The 25,490-nt window shown below is 36.3% G+C and overlaps 1 protein-coding gene across 3 annotated transcripts in view; it reads right to left on the bottom strand.

The window, feature by feature from the left end:
• The window catches only part of ntm (neurotrimin), a 284,308-nt gene that overhangs the window by 133,104 nt on the left and 125,714 nt on the right, over positions 1-25,490 (bottom strand). Inside the window, exon 1 of one of the 3 annotated variants that reach the window (XM_025065451.1) lies at positions 3,936-3,990. The exons of the other annotated variants lie outside the window; for them this stretch is intronic. The gene's annotated coding sequence lies outside the window, so the exon portion shown is untranslated. Of the gene's footprint in view, positions 1-3,935; positions 3,991-25,490 lie in introns of those variants that run through there. 3 annotated transcript variants of the gene reach the window in all.

Genomic DNA, 25,490 nt, shown 5'->3' with positions numbered 1-25,490 from the left:
TTTTTTATAAAGCGTTTATATATATATACACATATATATATATATATATATATATATATATATATATACATACATTTATATACTCTGACACTTATCCTCTACCTCTCCACTCATATTACAGTTGTCTTTTTCTTTTTCTCACTCCACTATGTGAATACACGGAAGACATGCGGTCGGTTCGATCTTCTCTGCCTGTCAAATGCTGCCAGTCACACCACACCGATGGGCTGGATATGCTACACTACCTCCCCTCTCTAGAGCCACTAACTGTCAGTGTGCTAATTAAATTATTTATCATATTTCAAATTGATGGACTTAGGTCTCACATCAAATGATCTGTTAAACAGAAATTCATGTTCAGTGCCCCCTATTGGAAATATGGAAACTTCAGTTTCCTGGGACAGACCTTTAAAAGGCCAGGACACAGCAACAGCTACTGTTAGTGTGCAGCTGTGTAGACTCCCTCTGTCTTTCTCTCCGTCTCTCTTTCTTCTTCTGACACGCAGACACACTCACACTCACAAAACACTGTGTGTGTGTATGTATGTGGCCTTGTAATTAGTCACAGACAAACAAACAGTCCTTAGGGTCCTCAGTTAAAAGTTAATGTTTACCTTGTGCATAAACTTTATTCGTAAAACACACTGCATTTAATAGTTACCTAACTTTACCTATTTACCCACCAGTTCATTCATAAACAGCACTGATGCTGACTGCAGGCCCTGTCGGGAGATAAAAATCAATGGTTGTTTAAGGAAATTATTTGATTAAGATCAAATTAAAATATACTATGAAGAACTATGGTTAAAAAAAAACAAAAAAAAAAAAACTGTTTGCCAAAGTCAGATGATGAAATTGCAGCATGCACCTCCTCTAGAGTCAGAAACAATCAATGTCAACACAAAGCAAAGTGAAGGACACACCTGCCAAGAATCCAATGCCTTCTGCTCCACTGTGTTTCACTTTAGAGCAGGATATTTAGCAGCTACCTCATATTTGAGACTCTTTCAAACCTCACAGATTTTTTTTTTCATAACAACAGATTCCAGATGCCTCTCGACCTTCGCATAGTCCAGTTCATTCCAAGAGGACACAGTACATAAAAAAAAAAACAAACAAAATATAATTCCGTCCACTGACAGTGGAAACAACATTGTCTATTGACCAGGAGTCTGAATTTAGTTTATCCTTGTTTAAAGCAGGAGTTAAGTTAAAGAAAATATCTGATTATTATAGATTAAAAAAGAACCTCTCCATCCATGACACAAAATTGTCTCATATATAATAGACTTAGTACTGTGCCTTTAAAGGCAATGCAGAGGTTAAGTTAAGGAAAGCAGTTGGTGGAAAACAGGAGTTTCAGTCCCCTGCTTTAAGCAACAGTACTTAGATTGTCAAAGAGAGCACTCGCATACCACTGGTGGTACACGTACCACAGTTTGAGAACCACTGCTCTACAGAAACTTTTAAAAGAGTGAAATTCTAATTGTCCTCTAAAGTGATGGAACTTGTTGGATCCTGTTATTAGTTAGACCCATTAGCAGAGAAAGTGCCAGAGAAAATGCTCCTTTAAAACAGACCAAAATCCCATTAACTGCCAAAGATAAGACACAGAACTAAATGTTTATTCACCATCCTGAGTAAACTTTAAATCCAGACCAAGTTATAAAAATATTGACTTCATTCTCTTTGCAACAATTTCTCAGATAAATAGCTCGAGATAAGAATTTATATTCAACCTAAATAACGAGGCACTGTCATTGGACGTTGCTTGAAGGTGATGCTCCTCTGTCTATGTGTATGTGAATCTAAGGTTTACAACTATCAGCTTGAATGTGTGAATCTGTGTATTGCCTCAAAGCACAGGATCAGCATAAAAATGAACAATATAATTTAGTAAATTTTAAAATATTGACAACTTAACTCAGCATAAAAAATAATAGTACAACTTTATGGTATTTTTGGTATTTACGATACACAACAAAAAGGAACATTCAGTATTATTAGGTAGTATAACTAAGATTAGTCACAGGTGAATATAAGAGGCACCAGGCATTGAAATGATAATATATTGAAGCTGTTAAAAAGCAAATACATAATATAAATATATATAGTTTTTATGGCCTTTTTGGATAAATGATGATATGGAAAATGTTTTAAGATAAAGTATACATTGCAATTTTTCTAATATTCTCATTTGTGTTCAAAGTCACCCTGGGCTAATAAATGTGTTTTCTCAAGTTCAAACTCCTGGACTGTAAAAATGAACGCATTTATCATCTAAATCAAATTGTGAGAACATTTTTAATTTCTTAATTAATTAAAACATATGGGTAGAACTAGAAACACTGGCATCCAATAATTCAATGATAAGTCCTTCCACTTATAATTGCTCTAACAGCCAGTCAACACACATGATGTCACTGTGCACTGCAGGAAAATGTTTTCATTTCCTGTAGCGCTACTAGCTGAAAATGCCAGGTCAACACCCAGCAGTTTACAGAGACCAGAACTTCTGTTCAGACACAGCTATCCTGGTTTTAATGAGATTAAAATGTAAACCAACTATTTATGACAAATGTAGTGTCAAATAGCAGTCGCAAAAAGTTTCTTACTTTGATTGCACTGCATTGGCACTTAATATTAAACCTGATTCCTCATGTCATTTTAACAGAAAACGTATTACAACAACAACAAAAAAAAAAAAACCCCGGTCGAAGCACAATGTTTCTCATTAAAGCCAAGTCTCCTCTGCAGCCCCTGGTGACTGACACTGGGCTAGTCTGTCAGGAGCAATGCTATCACACATTGCTGGTTACATTAGCAGCATAATAGCCAAGTCAGTACAGGGCTGGTTCCATGTACACAGGTTTGTCTCATATGTCACTCTGGGTAGCAGCCAGGGGATGGAGGTATGCTAATGTGACATTACACAGAGTTCTCTCTCTGTCAACACACCCACACGTCTGTATATAAGTCCAAATTAAGGCAGAGAAGTGAGTTGGTGGTGCTGATTAATTGAGACTGTTTGTTGTAACTGGTGTAAGTTCTTGTAACTTTGCTAATGCAGGTCAAACAAAATTAATATTAGGTACACAATTTTTATTCCTTTTTATCATTTCTGCTATTGCATGTGACCTTATTATTGTAAACAGAAATATGACCCAGGGCTCCCATAATGGTATAGACAATAATAGAAAATGTAAAGGACAATAACATTTACTGTAACCTGAATGGAGTCACTCCAGTTCTTTTTTAACGTATTTATTCTATGTAAATTTACCATAAAGATGACTTCAAGCCATAGAGGCCGCCAAACTGACGGATACTTGAGGACAGTCAGTGTCAATAAAGTCTGCCTTTTTACAACAACATTCCGATAATTATTTTCTAAAACCAGTGTCAAATTTTTGTGTAATTACTAAGTTTAATAATGATGTTTTTTAAGTAGTATGTAGGAAATAATACATTTATAAATACATTTTAATCAATTTAATGACGTAGCTACTTTTAATAAATGATTTAATGACTTACTCATCAATCAACCAGTGAATTATATTTAAATTAAATATTTTTTCCTTGAAATATATTTTCATAATTCAATTTAATATATTTTTTATTAAATCAATCAATCAATCAATCAAACTGGCTGTAATGAAACAATAACAAAGCCAACTGTCAACCTAGAAGCAAACTAATAATGCTAGAACTGATGAACTGATGAACTGTAGGCTCTGGTCCCAATTTGACTTCTTCAATCAGTAAAATGATGATGTGACTTTTTTCCTGATTTGATTTAAACTCTGTGGAATTGTCCGAATGCCGAAGATGAGCAAAACTTTTGCAACCAATCGAAAAGTAATCAGAACACCAAATTGCCAAAATAGAAAAACATGAAAGATAGAATTCACTGGTAGTGTTTCTGGTTACTGTACCAGAGCAGCATCTGTAGTTGAAGTGATACCACAGGGAAGTCTGCCTTCAATCAGCCGCAGCAATTTGTTTCACTTACCTAGAAGAGGAGAGAAGGAAAAACAAAGAATCACATCATGGATTCAGTGTCTATCAGCCTCATTACCAACGACAAAAGCAATCCACTTGAGCTCTGACTGAGCAAAGGAGACTAACAATTGCATTCAATTGAAATACATTTCAAGGTGACATAGTATGTAACGAGCAGCTCTTGGAGTCTGAATTAACCAATCCACTGCATGCGGAGATAAGTTAGTTCAGAATGCAACACTTAGTAGAACTGAGTTGGTCTATCAAGAGTTTGTTTGGGTTGTGAATTCTTCCGAGTTTGGAGATTGGAACAACAATCACAGCTACAAGGTTTTCAGTGCAGAACACAAAATACCAACAAACCCCATCAATACATGAATAATTTAAAATATCTCACAGTAACAACAAACCACAAACCTTCATACCAGACAAAACACTGTCATGGACATTTTGTCCATAATAATGTACTGTAGGATTTAAATCTTTATAGAAATATTAGGAATCAAACACTTTTAACTGTTGACTGTTGCTATTAAAATACTCAATTACCTACTCAACATGGTTTAGAAGAGTCTGGTCCAGTCCAGTTAATGTTTTAATATAAATACAGGTAAGGAGAAGAAAAGTCGCTTATCTTAATAAATTGTTTAAAGAGTTTTCAGAGGAGAACAGAGAGTTCTAGAATAACTGTGCGTGACAGGGAAATGAAAGAGGTTCTTGACTAGGACTGTAAGGTCAGGAGAACCCAGGAAAACTGACTCTTCCTGTATCGACTGTATTATCGTTGACTTACAAATAATAACAATGGTAAGAAGTTAGTGATCATCCTGATGCAATCTATCAAAAAGGGTCATGTTGGGGTCAAGTTTAATGTGACATTTACCAATGTGTTATCAGTTCTCTGCCTTAGGAAACATTTCTGCAGAATGGAAGAACATATCACTGAGATGAATTAATATCCAACCACATTCACTGACTAGACCAGGGTGGCAGTTCCTCAATTCTAACATAATAGTTTTTTTACATACATATATGTACTTGTACTGTACACTGGGTGATTTTTGTGAACCTACTGTACACAGTAGATACAAGAGCCAGGATTGCTGTCAGGGCTCACTGAATGATTTATTCACCTGCGACAAAGTCACTGCTGTAGAATGTCAGACCCCAAACCTGGATGTAGAGATGTGTAGCATAAATTGTCCTTCGAGTTCATCTATAACTGATGTCATCAAGACAAGAAAGAAAAAAAAAACCTACTCATCCATCCATCCATTTTCATCCACTTATCCGTTACCAGGTCGCGGGGGCAGCAGTCACCAAAATCAGATTGCACCACACCAACCCCCAATCCTTCCTGCAGGTGGTGAGTCCACTGGAAGGTACCAACTGCCCTAACCAGGATTCGAACTTGCCCAGGAGGTGAACCCACACCAATGACAGAGACATTGCCTCTGGGCCAAAGCGCCACTAAAACCTACTCATTTTATTATTATTCTTTAGAAGCTAATGTTGTATTTTATTATTATTGCTATTATTATCATATACCTGGTGGCCACTGTTGCCACTGTCATCTCATTGAAGGGCCAAAAGCTTTTAGCATAGAGTCTGATTACACACGCTTAATTTACGGTTTTTAGTTATTAAATTTTTGCTTGTGTTTCAGCAGAGTAACATTTTAACTTTCTTCACCATTTTTAATTAGTTTGGTGATGATGTTGAAGAATGGCAGTACAATTATACTATATGCTTAACCACATAACTGTTAGGTTATAGTAGGAATTATAAAAGACCATTTGTGTTTCTGGCTTATATTATTGAAGATTGAACCCCACCTCCCACCCCCTCCCTACTTCCATGTCATCCTTTGATTTGAGGCATTGAAATTCCAAGGAGAACGTATCACTCAGTGAATAAGGATCTAAGACACTGGGAAAGAAATAGTGGGATCTGTTGGGAAATGTAACTGTTTATAACAGACTCAGGTTGAGTTTCACAGATCATTTGCAGTCTGTCAAGCAAATCTTCAGATGAGAGGTTAAATGATGACGGGCATCTTCCATGTCGTAATTCCTTTATAGGCCTCAGTGGAGAACCAGAACGATCTGTTGTGTGAATACAGATGGGAATTTTTCTTTCAGGCTATCAACCTCAAAGACATCACTGAGAGATTTAGGAGCCAATTTATCTCAGACTGCCACTGACCAAAGTATGGAAAGCAACTTCAAATACTACACATCCTCATTACTGCAAGTGTCTTCACTCGAAAATATCATTTTGTCTAATTGGTTATTATAAGCCAGGGTTGTCAAACTCATTTTGGTTCAGGGTCCACATACAACCTCATTAGATGTCAAGTGGGTTGGACCAGTACAACCTATAAATAACAATAACTCCATGTTTTTCCCCTTTGTTTTTATGCAAATAAGTGCAAATATATTAGTAAGTATTCATATTGAAATAAATATAATTTAAATAATATAATATTTTTAGAATTTATCAAGTGGGCTGGATTGAAAGCCCAAGCATGCCAGTTTTGACACCCCATATGTTTGACACCCCTGTTTTTAGCCGTGTGAAACCGCCCGATCTGACCATCTGATCTCTCACAGATTTTGGACAACTGGATTTGTTGATTAAAACTATATATTTAAAGGCCAAATGCTCATTCAGCGTTATTATCAAAGTAAAATTCAATTGCATACAAACATAAGCACGCACAGTGCATAACAACGACTTTCCCATCAAAAGACATTTAATTAAATGCCAGCTGACCAGTTACAAAATGCTTTTTCTAAAGAAAAGAAAAATCTGTCAGCTTTTTTTTTCTTTTCTTTTTTTAAAGAACACGAGGTCATACAAAATAAAAATGTCAAGTACTGTTAATAAAGCAACCCTTGTCAAAAATGGAGACCAATTCTGTATCACCTGCAGACCTGCTGCTTCTACTGCACAGTGGGAGATGAGAAAAGAGCAAACAGCTGCAGAACTAACTTTTTGGAACATTAGGAATTATTACTGAGTCTGCCCTAAATAAAACTCTGCTACAGTCTACTCTGAGGTTACGGAGAAACCTGTAACCATTATTATTATTATGTTACTATACATCAAACTGCAGACCATTAATAATGCATTTTAAATACAGTAGGTAGTAGATCACAGAAAACTGTAGCCTGACTTCAGCATAGACTGGACCAGTGGTTCTTAAACTTTCTTTGGCTTGTGACCCCATTTTGACATCACACATTTCTGGCAAGCTCAGACACATTTCTTTTCTTCCTTTACTTTTTGATTATGTTACATTATGTTACCTACATTTTTTTAGGATTATTGCAGCTCTATCATCCTCCAATTGAATACCTCTATAAGTAAGACATTTTAAATCATTTTTTTTTACTTAATAGGACCAAAAACAGATCACAAATTTCTGCCTCAGTGTCTTGCGTAGCATGTTTTTTTTTTCTTTCTTTTATCTATTCAAAAGTGAACAATGGCACAAGTTTCCGCTGTTCTCTTCACATCCAAGTGGAAAGTGAAGAAAGCTTCAAGAGGAGGTGATGAATGGATGAAATAAATCTCAAGGTAACCTACTAGATAATGGGAAAATAACATGAGCTTCATATTGAATAATGACTCAATTTAGCTAATGCTATGTACTGAAGGAGCAGAGCCAGAGTTCTGTAGGATTGATCATGGAAGATTAATGAGAGGAGCCATTTTATTTCCTCCACCCTCTCAAATGGAAGAGTGTGATGTTTTCTTATGGTGCAAACATTTTAACAGGGCACAAAAAAAATCTTTGGTCAGATTGTCTGTCGAACAGTAACAACTAAGAACAGAAGTATTTGACCTGCAATGTGGGATCCACTCAGAGATCCCGATCTTTGTATCGTGTTACTGTGCACCCTTGATCTAATGCAGAAATCCTTCCCACCAAGGCTTAACCAAAATCCCTGTAATGTAAAAGTAGGATCGGGTGACAAAAATTAATTAACTAAAGAAAGTTTAACAAATATCTTTAACTTAAGGCAAATAAACAAACTCTTTATATTTATCCTGATCCTGAGCAATACATACAGTGTATATATTTTTTATCCTCGCTTCTTTTTGTTTCCTCTTTTTGAAGAACTAGCTTGAGAAATAATGCATTGCAGTGTCACCCTATGCATTTTCCCTTTTAGAAGATGTTTTGTTTTTTCTTGAAGTGAAGCTCTTAGAGGCCTTTCCCGCACCACTAACTTTGATTGCTTTTCCTGGTCAGCTTTTATGGCCACTCAGTATCTGTTTTAATGACGTGGAGACAAAGCTGGTCAGGGACAAAGCTTGACCAAACATCAGAGTCAGTCAGCTGTAAATGTGATGGACATTTTCCCTTCTGTGCACAACAGCAATTTATTCCACAGGGTAATGGTCCAAAGTCTTTCCAAAGGCTTCCAAAACTTCAAACATATCCCTTGGTGTTACAGTCGGCTATCACGTTTGCATGCTAATCACGGTGTGGCCTTGGTTTCCGGCTATATTGCTGTATTAAATTATAAATACAACAACAACAATTGAACATATTGGATCACATTTACTACTTGAGTAGTAGAGATTTACACAAATAGGACAATCTAACCTAATACTACAGGGAAGATACATTACATTTTAATTAATATGCAATGATATAATTGCACTTTGTATATCAATCCACAAAATAAAACATGGGTTCAAGTTTTTATCCAATAAAAAAATAGAAAAGTCTGTCCCTGACAATAGTGTTGGAGTTGACACAGCTGCAGCAACCTTCTCTCCCTGAGGATTTGTAAAACAGAACACATTGTCCCAGCAGGTTGTGAAAAATACAATTCATCATGCTTTTTGCTTTTTTGATTTGAGGTGGTGGACACTGAACAGCACTGAACAAGAAACTACAAATGATGTGAGTCAGCCGATCATATTTTATGGTTCCACCAACCAGCAGACAGGAATACACATTTCACCGCTGGTGCCATCACCAAGTGGTGATTTTCTAACAGGGGATTAACAAGGAGACAGGTATTAACCTTTAGGTGAAGCAATGCTGCAGTACTGTTGGCTTAGACCTTGGGGTTGTGGCCCCATGTGTGAATGTCTAATAATTGATAAATAAATACATATATAATATATAATACATATATTAATCAAAATATAAATTAAAAATTTATGTATATAAATAAATATAAAATAAAACTATAGGAAAAGAAAAACAAATGTGTGTGTGTACACATTGGGGTCATAAGCCAAAGGTTGGAAACCACTCACTTGGACTATATATAAAAAGTACCTTAGTTACTCTGTGTGCTAAATTAGCAAAACAATACGAACCTGGCAATAAACTACAACAGCACTTCAGTGACAGCAATGGCCACAATAAGTTCTTGTCTTGGCTGGAGTATCCAGTTGGCCACTGCTCTGTAGCAGTGGAGGTGTTTGTCGTCGACCTACAGTAAGTGGAGTCGCCGTGATCACGCTGATGTTTTCAGACATGGAGTAAAAGGTTTTTATAGCTGATGAAAATAAACTGACATATACGAGGCGTGCAGGACAATGGGTAGTAGTAAAGTTCCTCTTTAAATATAATGCATATACAAAAGTACATGCAGTAAGCATCTATACAATAGACTTACAAAAGGTTTTATGGCACCTGAGGTTCTGTAGCTTTAGCTTTACCACACTCACAGCTCAAGGTATTCTAGAAGAAATGAAGAATTCTGGAAAATAAACAATGTTCTACTTCATCTTTATAATAAGGTTACAAGGACACAAAATTACCCAGAATGTCTTGGTGAAGTTGAATATGTATTTTATGAGAACCCACCTAATCCTCATTTACTTCCCATCTGTTGCTCCTGACTCTCCAAGATTTTATCTGGACATCCTTATTCAACTGAAGTTGCTGCAGACATTAGAGTTGTTAACACGTGGCTGAAGCAAGTCAACCGGTGACTTCATGTCTCTCTCTGCTTGCTCTCTCACAGGTGCGAATGACTGACCTTACACAGTTTAGACTGAAGTGAAGCTCAGATGAACTGACAGGTTGCCAGAAATTTCTGACAAAAAGTTGAACTTGTCGCCTAACTTGTTGAACGTTGCTCTTTCATTTACTCTTCCATTTCATCATCTTCTCTTTCATTTAAAGCTTCTGCCATACCATACTCCTAACACAAGCTGTACAATTTTACCATCTCCCCTGGTTTTCTGACAATTTTAAAGAAAACTTCAGAGCATGAATTCTGTTTCCTATGGATTTATATTTTCTTAAGATGAAATTATTTCCATATACACTCCGAACAGCTCAACTGCTAACTAACTTAGGGAAACCGGCCTGCAGCCAAAGAACTTCTGTGTCAACTGTACACAAGGAATAAATACAAAACTGTAGCTTGTGTGCAGGACTTATAAAGGGTCAGTGTCATCATCATCCTTTATTCATGTGAACATTTTCAGAATCGCATGCAACCCGACAATCTCCAGTCAATCTTCATGTATGAGTTTGTAGTCTCCAAATCTGATCATCTTTCACAATATGTCAACCTTTAGTTAATCTCTTTACAATCAGATAAATAAAGATAAGGAACTGATGAAATTGTCATGTTAGATATTGCAAAGGGGATTTCTGTTAATAATTCACGTGACAGAGCTGGAAACAAGGACACGTGGTGGGGTTGATGGAGAGCCCTGACAGACGCTCAATGAAAAAACAAATGACAGATACAATAAGGTTTGTTTTACAACACAGACAATCCAGAAAGATGGAGGTCATTTCTGCCACTAGAGGAGCTCTCTCAAAACAAAACAATAACAAATGCACAACTCCAGACATTCTACATGATAATTAGCATATACATTTAAATGATAACATTTCCCATATGAGCCCTGGGTTACAGGCAATCACTTAATGTGTGTGTAAGTACTTATTACTCAGACCATGTACCACGTCCTTGCAGTATGTTTCTAATGGATGTAATAGAGGAGTACTACGATGTATGAAGATCTGTTAAGAAGCAAATACTTTTATTTCAAAAGAATACCAGCTGATGACATCACATGTCGAACTTTTTTTTTTTAAATAATTTAAATGTTCTAATTTCCTGTTGTCAAGAGAAAACAAAGGATGATTGATGGCCGCGATGCTGTCACTCATTAGTTTTCATCGGCTGCAGGGGGAATGAGGGCATTTCATTTCGTCTCTTTCTGGCTTGATTGATAGTTACCAACATTACACAGAAGCTGTTGTAAAAGGTCTCTGCGGGAAAATTGCAGGTGTGAATAATCACATGAATGATGGCTGAGTACTTCTTCCATGGTTTTGAGACGCCTGCTGGTTCATAGTGAAGGTGTCCCCAATTATATTAACTTCAGAGAACAACAGTTAATGTGATTAATATGATTTTCTTCACTATAACAGGTTCATATAAACGGCTGCTACTGTAAGTAAATAGCAAACTTTACTAAGTCCCAGGTCTGTTCAATTTCAACATTATATTGATCATTTACTTGTGCATACTTTGCATTTTTATGCATTCCCCTACATTTTAAAAGTTGATTTTTTGGGGGAAATCAGCCGCTGTCAGTACATTTAGCAATTTGCTACTGAATGCTTTTTCAATTATTGTTTATAATTTATATTAATTAATTAATTTATTATACTCTTGTTTGAATTTACTCACAGTTTACTGACTTAATGTTAAACCTGGGCCTAACATACTCTGCTTGTCGTTACGCAGATAAACGGCAAATTATTTGCAGAAAAAATTCTCTTCCAAGGTAAACCTGATAATGTCAAACTGTACATTATCTTGGGACAGCACAGCGTTTCAGAATCACTGGTATAAACCTTACACCTCAGCTTCTCTGGAGAATCTGATGGTGAAGTGCTTAAAGGCTATTACTGAATAATATTCCCATACAACTGGGTGCAAAAGTTACATCATAACGTGTACGATGTAACTTTAAAATATTCTTGTAACGTGAACGTTGAATGTCAGGTACAACTGAATGTTCTCAATGGCTCCTGATCCGATTTTTTTTTTACTGCAAAAATGCATTAAAAAATTTCAATAGATTTTTACTATAAAAAACATAAATTGACATTGTGTTCAGCTAGTACTGACAAAAGAACTCTAAACTCTGGATATTTTTATTGCTGGTGTAACTTAAGTTTCACACACAAAGATATAAATAAGGTATATAAAGGGAAGTTCAAATGACAGGTTGAGCGTGACACTTTATGACTGATTGCGATGGTTTGATGCTCATATTTGTTATAAGATCAATACAGCTGTGGGAAAATTTGACCACTTCAACAACCATTGCCTCCAATATAAACACTAGGAATGTCCAGATTTTATTGGTCTTCAGGATGGATATCAAAGCTAATAATCACTGTAATTCATAAGAACAAATAGCAGGGAAACATGTGATGACTGCCACTGAGAACGTAATGTACATTTTGTATATATTTCTTGGTCCTGATATCATGAATTTAGCACATTTTGATTCTGCATTTGTAAACAGAAATCATAAGGAAACTGACTTCTGCTTTTCTGATATCTGCTCTGCTGAGATTTAAAGACCAGAAGAAGACATTAAATACAATATAGAAAATGTGATAAAGAAGCCTAGTGGCCTGCCCCGCTGCCCCACAACCTGTCACGTACATGAGACATTTGCTTTTCTTTTTTTTTTTTTCAGGCTCGCTGCCTTTTGTTGCTTTGCCATTTGTTTTTAAGGACAACTAGTTGGTGTGTGCATGTATTCACATGACATTGTAACAAGTACATCAGCCAGCCCCCCATCTCATTTGACTTAATGTGCAGCAGCATAATCTCCTTCTTGACACTTTGGCAGTATGATGAAAACACCTCCTGCCGTCATTTTAAATCTAGATAAGTGAATCAGCATCGCCTGGAGGATGAACCCCTTAATCTGCCAAGAACACACGCTTGCCATTCTCATCAATCAAATTGACAAGGCCATCCAAAGAGTGGCTCCTTCCAGCAACCCACAGCACTTGACTCTCTATCCATTGTTGCAAAACTATGTCCTCCTCCCCTCTACTTTGATTCATTTTTGAGATGCTGCATCATCCTATGGAGGCTGGGCCAAAAAAGATAAACAGAAATCATAGATGAAAACACATGGAGATCATATGTTTACACCACTTTTATAAATCAGTGTTGGTCACCTTACAGGAAGAAAGGCCACACAATAGAGACAGAAAAATGCTCCAAGATTAAACACTGTTGACAGCACGATCAGGTGAAACAAGGTTAAACTGTGGGATCGGGTTTTAAAGCTTGGAGTCGCAGGATCCTGCTTTAATGTCTGATAGTGTAGGATCTGACACGTAAGAAGAAACACACGGGCAGACAACCTGAACGGAACGAGATAACAAGACATGACACGAATGCAGGCTGTATCTGATCCCCTGTTTCACCACTTTGAGGTGGAGTGTGGGTATTTCTGGACAGCTGCTGTGATTCCATCAGTGATACTGTGACATTTGCACATTGGAGAGGACAGGTGTGTGTATGTACAGATAGACTTCAATCAAGGATAGAACATGAATCAGACTCCATAAAAGCCAGCGTGTCGTACAGGACGGGGAATATTTGTGATCAGATACACATACACTTACACTTACACACACACACACACACAACAGTGGATGGTGGTGCAGCTGTTTTTAGCAATCAGAAAGAAAATGATCAGTGTTTGTAAACCATGTTTGTTTTCTGATTACATTATACAGAATGATTTGTTTACGCCATGTGAATATTCAACTCGTAGTAACTGTTCGCTGTCATGTACCTTTAACATAAGCTGTGGTTTGTTGACATTAATATTTATTTGTTTGATTCAGCTACACAATTGGTTCTGATTGTGATTCTAGTGACCCCTAAGGGCAAGGTTCTTTTTTGTGTAAAATAAAAATATTGTTAATGGTTGCTTATGGAAGATTATAGATAGTACAATTGTATACTATTGTACTACAAGTGGACTCTTGTAAGTTGCATAATTGTGCTAAAAATATTAAACATTTTTCAGGGAGATATAATATAACAATGAAATACATCTATATGTACTGTATATGTTAAACATTAGTCGTATGGGCCTTAGCAGACAGTGAAGAGTACATAATTTGTTATTGGGATAAATATTATAAAAATGAACAATACAGTGGCTTTACTAAAAATATCACCCTAACCATAAATGATGGTTGAATCAGTTTTAGCAAAAAATTGCTCACTTTTTTGGTGTTTTCTTATCTTTGTAAATATTATTTTATTCATTTTATCTGTAGGTGAATGGATATATTGGCTCATGAGACAATAATGTCAGTATAAAGGCCATTTTTCAAATAGTTCTATATAATATTTTCATACAAATATTTTGGTTTTGTTAAATAGTCTTTTGTCAGTGGGAATAAAACCGAACTGCCTTTGCATTTTCCTGTGCTGTGTTCTCAATGAGATGTGTATAAATTACCCAAAGGTACAAATTCTACTTGTATCGATATCTACGTAGAGAACAGAAAATTAATCAAATATATCAAAATAACCCTAACTGAAGTTCTGTGAATTTTTCTTTTCCTCTTTATGTCTTGGTCAATGAAATGACCTAGTGATGAATGTGTTGTTCTACTTAACAGTACCTATACAGTAGGTACAGTAAATATGACTGAGGAGACTGCTTGACTGATATTAGTGAGAATGCCTCAGAGTGTGACAGCAGACAGGCTGCCAATGGCTCGGTTACACAGAGAAGACACATTGCATTTACTGAGACTAATAATACACAAGCAGACAAGCATAAAAAACAGATGTATACAGTACATACAGTATGTAGAAGATCTGAGTGTGTGCCAAGCTCCGTCTCCATTGACTGGCAGCTCAGTGAATATCATAATCCATGCACAGACAAATAGGCTTTAAGCAGCCTATCACAGCTGGAGCCAGATGGTTAGACACTGGGCTGATAATAAGCCTTCTGTAATAGTTTTTGTGCATTAACAACATAACACAATTTCTTAGGCTGCACAGCGATGTTACTATCAGCCATTAATGCAAGCTCTGATTTTACGTGTGTTTTATGGCAAAGTTAATAATAAACCAACTAAGACGCCACCATTTACAAACGCTTCTCATTACGATCCTGACATTTTGAGAGCAGCATCAATTGAATCCATCATTAACCTGTCAGCTACCTTACAAGTGAAAAAGATTCAACTAAAAATGAGTGTTATCATATCGCTTAATTGTACATTACTTTTTGTAGCACTATATGTGTATATAGAAAACTTTATTTTTATTTTTATTAACTCATATCTTTTTATATCACATAAAAAAAAACCCACTCGCTGAGCGAACCAAACTTGGCACGACATAATGTAATAAAGTGTAATGTAGGATAAGAATGTAATTATAAACACATTTCAACCTTGTTTGCAAAACATTTGCATAGGTTTTTAATTACCAAACAAAAATGCAATTAAGCTAATCTGAGCAACACAAAAATATGAAAACTATTTTTTTTATTATTAGAGAAATTAAACACATCAAAGAATAAGGTAGAGTTGTGAAATTTTAAAGATAGCTTTAATTTTACTGACACAGTATAAAGTGAAATGGTTGCGGTAGAGCAGAGTCTTACAGCCACAAAATTCAAGTGCCCATTGCAGATGTTTTACAGTTAACAGTGACGTAGGGCATGAAATCCATCTACCATTTTTGTCAATGTGGAGCGTTTTGGGCTGTCACGCTGATTTAAAGAGTTTCACTAATTTAACTGCAGTTTAATGAAATGCTCCCGGGGCAGCAGACGGAGTTCAGCACGTCTGTCAGAAATCCACTTGGAAATGATTGATTAAATGTTAAGTTGCATGGAATGGCAGAAAAATATCTTGCTCAGCTAAAGAGACAGAGTTATTTTAGAAGAGGCACACATTCTTTTATTTAGCTTTCTGACACAAAACTGGAAATACGACACTGAGTTATTAACTCATGGCAGGATAAAACTGATGGAAAGATGGATGAATGGAATACTGAATCCAAAATATATATATATATATAATGTTTGTGTTGTCTAAAGTATTTTGCGTATCTGTTCTGAGGTTTATTGCAGCTAAGAGCATTTAGAAAAGTATATTCCAATACAGAAAGTACCATGTAAGAGAAACACATAAGCCTAATAATAAAACAGATAAAAACATACTAACAATAGGGCTGTTATTTACAAACACTGTGGGGATAATGTTTTTGTGCATTTTAAGCTTAAAATACAACCTTAACGACCAGCATGTATTTGCAGGCTCTTCCACTTCCTGTCAGACACCTGGCTTGCGTCAAACTGGCCTCATCGAGGTCAGGACAGTAAATCAGTCTACAGCAGACAAGTCGAATGACAAGCTCGCTGAGTTTTGAAGGCAGCTCACAATGTGTTCTACAAGCCACAATCAAAATTCACAAAAATGCAGAGAACTGTAAAAGAAAAAAAAGAAAACAAATTCAAATTACTTACTTATTTCCCTTCCATTTACTTTCTATATATAAATAACTCTTGTTTCAAAAGAAATAGTTCTCTGCTGATGTGATTATAATCAGTTCACACCATGGTGCTTGTGTACAGGGGAATATTACTGCACTTCACGAAAGGTATGTATTACTTTATTGCAAACAGTTGCATCCTTTATAAGGCATGCTGGGAAATGGAAAATATTTGGGGTTTTTTTCTGGTGTGGGAAAGAAAATAAACATGGCATGTCTCCTGTCACAGCAGCAGCAATAGGGGTGTATGTAAAAAAAACAGCAGGAACGCAGCATGTGTTTAAGAGACAGAGAGATATCTGGGCAAATAACAGTGTTGTTTGTTGGAATGAGGACTTTGGTGATGGCTGAAAACCTCCAGTGAATGTGTTGACAATGATTTGGTGCCTTTAGGGAGCAGCAGCCATTTGTAACTTTTTCAGCACATTATTCACACAATAGCTCAGCAAACACAATAAGGAGGGCATTGTGATGGTAATGCACAACATTTCTGGCATCTTCATAATGTTGCGAAATGAACAGAAGAATATCTTCACATTAATACTGTAGATCCTATCCCTCCCTCTATATATATATAATATAATATTATATAAATATATGTATATGTACTGTATATATATAAACTGCATACAAAATGACCCACATGCATTTACAATGCAGTTACAATGAGGTGCATGAAAAGAGAAGGTAGTATACATTTGCATATCATCAAAGGAGAAGTACATATGTTAGCCTTAAGCCATACGTTCTGTAATAAAGGTGCACTTGCTTTTGAAAGAGACATCCTCAGACAACTATTACCTTCATAGTGCTCCACACTGCTGGCTAAATAAACAAATACAAAAAAATATTTTTGTAAAAAACAAAAAGATATGCTTTGCAGCTGTGTGATGTAATAAAAACATCCAAGACACTGAAGGATGTGCTGTGGTGAACACTGCGTTGTATATCAACTATAACATTTAAGTAACACAGAAAAAGTCCAATCCATCGACTAAGTCTGAAGACAGATGCCATGTGACAACAGCAGACAAAGACATGGAAGTGCCTGTTCAGCACTTCATCACACGGGCTGCAGTAGTTCTGGGCAGCGGCTGGATGTTTGCCCCCTTAGAGAACTTTACTTGCTGACTAATTGCTGAAATAGAGGCAATCATCTTAAGATGATCCAAGGTCTTATAGTAAAATTGAAGCCCATTTCACATCAAAAGATTTTTTCAATTGCAAAGTTAACAACATTTTAATTTTAATTGCTAAGCAAAGATGCAGAAACACATGGGAATAAAATATTCAACTAAGCCAGTCAACCAATATGAGTAGAAAAAGCCAGTGGAGGAAATGCAGATATTATAGTAAAAACTACCACCATTAAAGTGAAACGAGTCATGGTTCCATTTGACCACATGATTCTACTGTGTAACATAAATTGTTTGTAAATATATTGCAAATTCTGTAGCAGATGTTAATGTCCAGCAAAAAAAAGTAATGGAAACATGGTGTGGGAAAAAGCTAGAGTCTGTTTTCTGTATCTGTGTTTTCAGTCACTCACTGCCCTCTGTAAACTTCCCACCTCTACTGTTATTCTGCCCAGCCAGGCAGTCAATACTTAATGCCAAGTATTGGCCAAATTCCCTCACTTGAAGGCCCCAGAGAGTCTGGCCACACAGAGACAGAATCACACAGGTGAACAACACACAGTGCTGAGATCTCTTGTGTGGCAAATGATGATGTTCTGGAGCCCCTCTCTCTAATGACAGCTGGCTGTTCTATCCAGGGATCATCCACTGGTCTCCCTGGGTCCAATGGTAAGAAAGAAAAAAGAAAAAAAAAGAAACAGGATTTCATAGAAGAGGAAGAACAACTCTTTACTTGGTCTGAACCGAAAATATATAAGGTTTATAATTTCTATCATACATAAATCAACGGTTTCTCAGTTTATGTCCTCACGTGTGTTCGTCTACATCTTGAGGAATTTTTCTTCCCTCCCTTCACATCTTCCAAAATGCATCAAGTGCAAATATATTTCAAAGCATTTCACAGATGGCCTTGAGTAGGCCCAACTCTGAAAACCTCCATGTAAATGAGTGCTACTGATTGTTCGATTGATTGTGTTTTGCTGCAAAGTGCAAGGTCAGTTAGACATCGGTGACGTTCTTCATCATACATATTATTATAGTTGGAAGTCAGAAATAACAAGCACTGCTCTATATACTGTATAGTGTGTATATATATATATATATATATATATATATAAAGTATTAAATAGTCCAGTTTCCACTTGTTGATAATGAAAATTCAGTTTTCATCCTGACCTCCCCTGACTCAGCAACAGATATCTGCGCACAGCCTCTCCACCTGGAGAGAATGGAAACCAGCTTTTTCACACTGCCATCGCACTAGTATTTCTACCCTATTTCTGTGGGATCAGACACTCAGGCAGCTTACTTTGATCTACTGACCCCCTGCAGAAGCTGTCAAGCCCCCTGGGTAACAGTTACACCTGACTTTCCCCCACAGAATGATTGTGAGCTTAACCTCATCTTTCTTTTTCTTTTTGGAATAATTCAGTTAAAAAATATTATGACAACCTTTCCATTCCCTGAACTCACCAAACCACTCTTTTTTTTTTCAATATGAAACTGCTTTTAATGTTGACGGTAAAATGAAACTTTAAATGAGATTACGTTTCCTTGGCAATACTTAACTGATAAAACTAGGGCTGTAAAAATATTACATTTTTTTTTTATATTTTGATTAATCATGTTGGACTGTAATTTTATTTATCATGATATATTGAGATAAATAATCTAGACCAGATATGAAACATGGCAAGAAACTTAAAACTCAGTTAAAAAAAAAAAAACCTCAACATTTAGTTTCATAAAGTTGGAATATTTTAGCCATTACTGTTCATCTTGATGGTAACTCTTAAAGAGTTTCTTTCAAAAATTCAGTGAAGCCATTCTTTTTGCTTATGGCAAACTTACTATATTGAAAAAAAAAAACAAAAAAAAACTAATGATTCCTCTTTTGATCACGACTGAGATGATTTACCTTCGGCAGTTCCAACTCTACAGGGGACTTTTGAAGTTTATATCATTGGCGCTGTCGCTGTACTTTGCTTTTAAACTGCAGAGACACAAAGAATGTCCTAATGGCAAATTACTGAGTTACTAAATCAGCACTGAACAATTCAGACTGCTCAGTCTTAACTCTACAGTATTAAACCAGATTTTTGTACGTACAGTACAGTCTGCAGTCAGACACACACTCTCATAGCATGTGGACATGTTTTCAAAGACTAATGCAAAAGTCAATGCTGCAAATGCTCCTAGGAGCAGACTTCAAGTCGCTCATAAGGTCAGAGCTGACATTTGTATCTACTGATGTCATTAATAATACATAATGCAGGTTTTGCACAAAAATTGATCGATATGTTTTGTAATAGACTGAGCCTCAGTGTCACTAAATGCCGGACCCACACAAATCCATACCTGCTCCATCATAGCTGAGTAAACAACAGCAAAAACGGTCTGTGAAATATGTTGACAGATTGGCTTTACATGTGTGAGAAACCTACTTCAGTTTGTGAAAACATTCACACTGTATAGGAAAATGCACTTATTTATTGACTTCACGAGAACAAAGAAGACCTGTGATGATGGATTGTTAAGTCTGAGTAATATACTTTTTTTTTTTCAGGAAGACCGATGGCAATGACTGTAGAGGCGAGTGGTTTTTTTTTTTTTCCCACTTCCTCCATTGTAATAAATGTTTCAAATACCTGCAGGGCTTTTACTTCACAATGACACATTACCTGGCTCAATATTCGCACCAAATATATGACACATTCAATGTTTCTGTGCAATCGGAAGTGTTTCAAGAGTAGTGGAAATGCCATTTCCATTATATTCTTACAATCACCATACAACACACTTTGATGTAAATATGAAACTCACTGAACCATGATGAAACATATTTATATGATTTCATGGCAATATTTTTTATCCATTCACTGTAACTGTTTTTTTGTTTTAGTTCTGCACAAACTACTGAAATTCAGAGCTATGTAAATTTGGTTAAAAATCTACAAAAAGAAGGCAAAAAACAAAAACAAAAGTAACCTTTTAACACGATTCTCAGTATATTTGTTAACTGTTCGTATCTGTTTTAATTAAAACGAAGGATACAGACGAAAGAGGGAAATCACAATGAGTTCTTTCACTGCAGGAGCAAAACAAGGTTTTAACTGAAGAGACACTTGAACAAAATCGATGAAGTAGAAACAAAGTTTTTCCGTGGATTACTTGGTTGCTTAGCTGAAATTGTTACATTCTTCATGTCCTTAGCCTAATGGTCAAAGTGTTGATGTTTGGAATTTTGTGGTTTATACTGTAAATAATGACAGAAAACTGAAAACATTTTAATGCCACTTGTTAAAAAAAAAACAGCAGATACATGCAATGGTGTGATTGCCAGAGCAACACACACATTGTTCTGGCCAAATTAAAATGATGATTTGTACGATTCATTCACAAATATAAACGTGAAGAAAATGTTAACTTAAACTCACTAAAAACTGAACATCCCTCTTGTTATTTTCCTACTCTTGTCACACTAATGGCAGACATGTGCTTCTGGAAAATAGTTTTCAGACTGAAATGCTATTTCAGTGCATTACTCAGGTAACAAATTGTTATGAAAATTCAATACAGAGGCCACATAGTTGTCTGCTGTCAGCTGATCAAAGTGGAGGAAGAGGACAGAGAGAGAACAAAGAGACTGTGCAGACTAATGGCTGCTGTAGAGCACAGTGGACAATATGGTCCAGGATGATGGAAAACAATCACTCCCTGAAAGGTGAGGTTGACAAGTCCGCTAAAGCATGTCTACAATCAGGATGAAAAAGTTTAATGTCTAAAGCTCCAGACTAGAGAGGTTTTATTCATTAGTATTTTCCCCACTAATGGGACCTTCACTTTTTCTAAAGTTTTTCTAAAAATTATGTAAAACAAATTACAAGGTGTAAAAAAAAGTTGTTATATATGATCAGAAAATGTATGATATAAGTACGATAAACCAAAAAAAATTAAACGTTTGTGTGTTTTAACCTCTTTTTAACATAGTAAAGTAAGACGTACACTCAAACGGTTAATGCTAAATATTTATTGTTTAAAAAGATTCAATTGTCTCATATTATAATATTATGTAAAAAAACAAACAAATATAATCATGGCTGTAGAAGAAAAGAAGAAATAAAAGTTGCCCTTGATAAGAAAAAAAAAATCCTATTCATCACTTCTTCTCTTGGGAAAATTCAAGCAATATTAAGAAATGAATCAATCAAACTGCGTGCTGCAGCAGTGCTGTATAGTAGTACTGTGAAATAATTAAATCCATCTAATTGCCAGATGGTTGAGTCTTTAAGGTAATGCAAGTTTTAAAAAATTTAAACCACTGAAGAACAGATGTGGATATAAACTATGGTAAAGCTGCACTTTATTCAAAAATGAATTAACAATAAATACTAAACAAATGAAAGGATATTTAATCAATACTCTTTGGTTCCATGGGCATTTATATGAAAGATTATTTCAGCCTGGTTTTTTTGCACCACCATTATTCACCCACTGAACGTAATTGTCAAGGACATAGTTCTGTATGGCTGGAGCGTCATAGTGGGCATATGAAATGGATGTGAGTGGAGTTGAGATTAAACTTAATGAAGTCCAGGGACAGAGCTGCAGGGGATAAAGGACAGTTTGAATTTTCAATTTCGGTGTATTTTTCCAAAATTACTTCATAAGGTCTGAGAGAGGTCTACAAAGACAAGGAAACATATGTATTCATTTTTCTTTTTTAATAGATTTGGTTGAGGGTTGTTGGAGTGACGATTGTGAGCTGTCCTCAACACAGATTGTCTTTACAGTGACAGTGTCCGTAGGTGGAACTTATCACTGCCATTATGTAGAAAGTGTTTTTTTTTTTTTAATAATAGGCTTAATAGAAAATGTTTTATTTTAAAAGTTGAGAGAAGACTTTTGAATTAGTGTAGACTAAAGACGACAGTTAAATAATATGTGTTTAATGTGCTTAAGATTGCACATGAACTGGCTTTAATTTAAAAAGATTTAAAAAGATGATGGAGCGCAGAAAGAAAACAACACACCTGCATTTTAAAGGCATTACACCCTGGGCTCTAACCCAGGGTACAGTGTGGTCTGGCTGTAGTTTTCGTTCAGAGTGCCCGTGTGTCCTGTTCCAATTACATAATAGATTTCCTGCAGCCCTGAGGTGATGTACACTCTTGTGTCCATTCATCCTCTGTGCACATTCAGCCTTTGTTTTTGTTTTACATTCTGTAAGCAACGCTGGGGAAACACGGGCAGCACAGAGAGGTCTGTGTGATCTGACCTCTGACAGATGGTAAAGGGTTTCTGGAGGAAAATGGTTAGAAAATAAAAATGATGAATTTTTGGGCGCGCGCACACACACACACACACACATCCCACGGTGTCATACTTGATTGTGTCCACTCCATGACACAGTGTTGACAGACAGGTGACCTGAATGTCCTCTGTTCCCTTTTTTTTCTCCTATTGCATCTGCATCACTCATCAGCAGCTGTTCATCATTCATCACTTTTAACCATTTCATTGTCTATGTTGATACTGTTTGACAAGAGGAAAAAAAAACTCTACTAACTGATGCCAGGCTAATTGTCAGGCAGGCTGCCAGGCTTTACAGCTCATCATCTTCGCTGTGCTGTTCAAGACTTAGACCGACTGATGGAGTAGATAAAGGATGCAGTTCAGCAGCCACAGTATGTCTCTGCTAAGACATTAACAATAGTATCACCAATAAAACTGTGCAGAATCAGAAAGAAAAATATTCTCATTTCTGGCTGGTGATCCAATGCAGTGTGCAGTGACACTGACTCTCTTATAGCTAAACCTCTTGTACAGCCAATGTTGGTCATGTGACATCATTTCCCTTTTTGTTCCACAGTTATTACTTTGTTTGTAATCCTTTGGCAGAAAATGGTTCATCTGGTTTTTCAGAAACAAAAGAAAGGAAACACAATCTAACAAAGAATTCAGTGTAATAACAGAATATTTTAAATATATACAAAAAAGAAAAAAAAAAGAAAAACAAGCAAATGTGACCAAAACACTACTTCCAAAGTTAGGTTTAAGATTAGCTAACATTCGTGATACAGTACAGAGCGTAGCAGAAGACAACATGGGGAAGAAGGTAAAATATGTTGTGGTTTTAGGCATTGTCTGACATCTGCCAATCAGAACCCTTACATGTCAGGTTCATGACTCAATCCATGTGCTTTCCAATCTGTAAAACATTCAGTGTACAGACAGGAGACACGCTGATCAGCAGCCAAAACACTCAGCGATGGCAGCCAGACCAAAGAGGAGGTATCATCAACAGAGAACAGATCGTCCCATATCAAGATCCCATACATTACGAAGTGCCAGTATGAAAACAGCAAAGGTTTTTTTTAACTGATCACAGCAGTGCTACCACCTGATTTAATATGTTTTCTATATGTAATTGCAACAGAAATATATGCCAAAAAATATGCAGACATCCTTAAGGATTTATAAAGGCTTTGTAGAAGTAAGGTAGGAAGACACTGTAGCTGTTTATATCACTGTGCTTGCAGTGCTTTAATTGATGAGCTACTCTGGCAAACCCAGGACTGTCTGAGGACACTTGGCATTGTTTCACTGTTTATTGATATTTTTAAGGATATCTTACACTGCAGTGTGTAAATAAATGTATGTGGTACATCTCCTTCCTGTCTTCCAACTTATTTGGATTTACTCTGACATCCCATTAGAGGGAGGTAAGCACTTAATTACTGTATATTTTTAGAGTTCTCCAGGGACATTCTACTGCAGTGACCTGGATGTTCAATAGCAGACTGTACCATTGCTAGTGATCCACTCTGAAATAAGTGCTCAGAAAATAAATGAGCAAAATACAATGTATGTGGAGTTGACAGCAACTACTGTAAAGACTGAAGAGTCTGTGATGGTAGGACTAGCTTCTTTCATCTAAGCTTTCGTACCCTTCAACAAGCCTTACAACAGTACTGCAGATGCCAGGTCACTCAGGCCAGGACATGGGGTTTGTCGCAGCTCTGTGCTGCTGTTTTTAGCTATAGGTTAATTCGGGTATGTTTATTAGTCTGGGCATTAGCTCTTTACACTGTGATCTGTATTCTGCGCCTGTCTCTGAGAGGGAGATCTAACCCTGCTTTCGGAGAACAACATGGAGTCAGTGGACATGGGGTAAAGGGGTGATTGAGGATGAAGAAAGAAAAGGAGGAGTGTTATTTTATGCCCTGTGGGTCTGGTCACAATATTCTCCTCTGAAGTTAGGTTTTCTCTGGGAGATGCAGATGCAGTGGATGCTGGAAATAAATAGCTGACAACTGGAATGGGATTTTTAAAAAAAAGCCTCAAACACATCACAGAGTCAATATAACAGACAGGGCGGAGTCAGTGGATCAGAACCACATCACAAAGATGCTGACTCTGCACAGACAAAAGGCTTCAGACTAAGGACTGTCCATAGTTATAGTTTTGCTGTGGAATTGTGAGTGCATTATGAGGCATATGATCACTTTCAACTGACAACTGCCTCTTCAATAGGTGACAAAACTGGTTCTCACATTATAAATAAATTCATCTTCACAAGTGATCTTAAACAATACATCAGGGTCAATTACCTTAGCATGAGGCTAATCCGATTGATTTGGACCCTAATGGCAACGTGAAAAATTAACATTGAAAATGTGACAGATGGTAAGAGGACACCACGTTTTGTTTTTTTTTTTCAACTAAGCAAAGCAAGTTTTTTTTAATTGTTCCGTAGTTTATAGAAATGCCACTTTATAAT

Source organism: Cynoglossus semilaevis, chromosome 19 (assembly GCF_000523025.1).
Source record: "Cynoglossus semilaevis isolate Cse_v1.0 chromosome 19, Cse_v1.0, whole genome shotgun sequence".
Classification (NCBI taxonomy): domain Eukaryota; kingdom Metazoa; phylum Chordata; class Actinopteri; order Pleuronectiformes; family Cynoglossidae; genus Cynoglossus; species Cynoglossus semilaevis.
The sequence above is the reverse complement of the archived record's forward strand: the minus strand, read 5'-3'. Positions and strand labels throughout refer to the sequence as shown.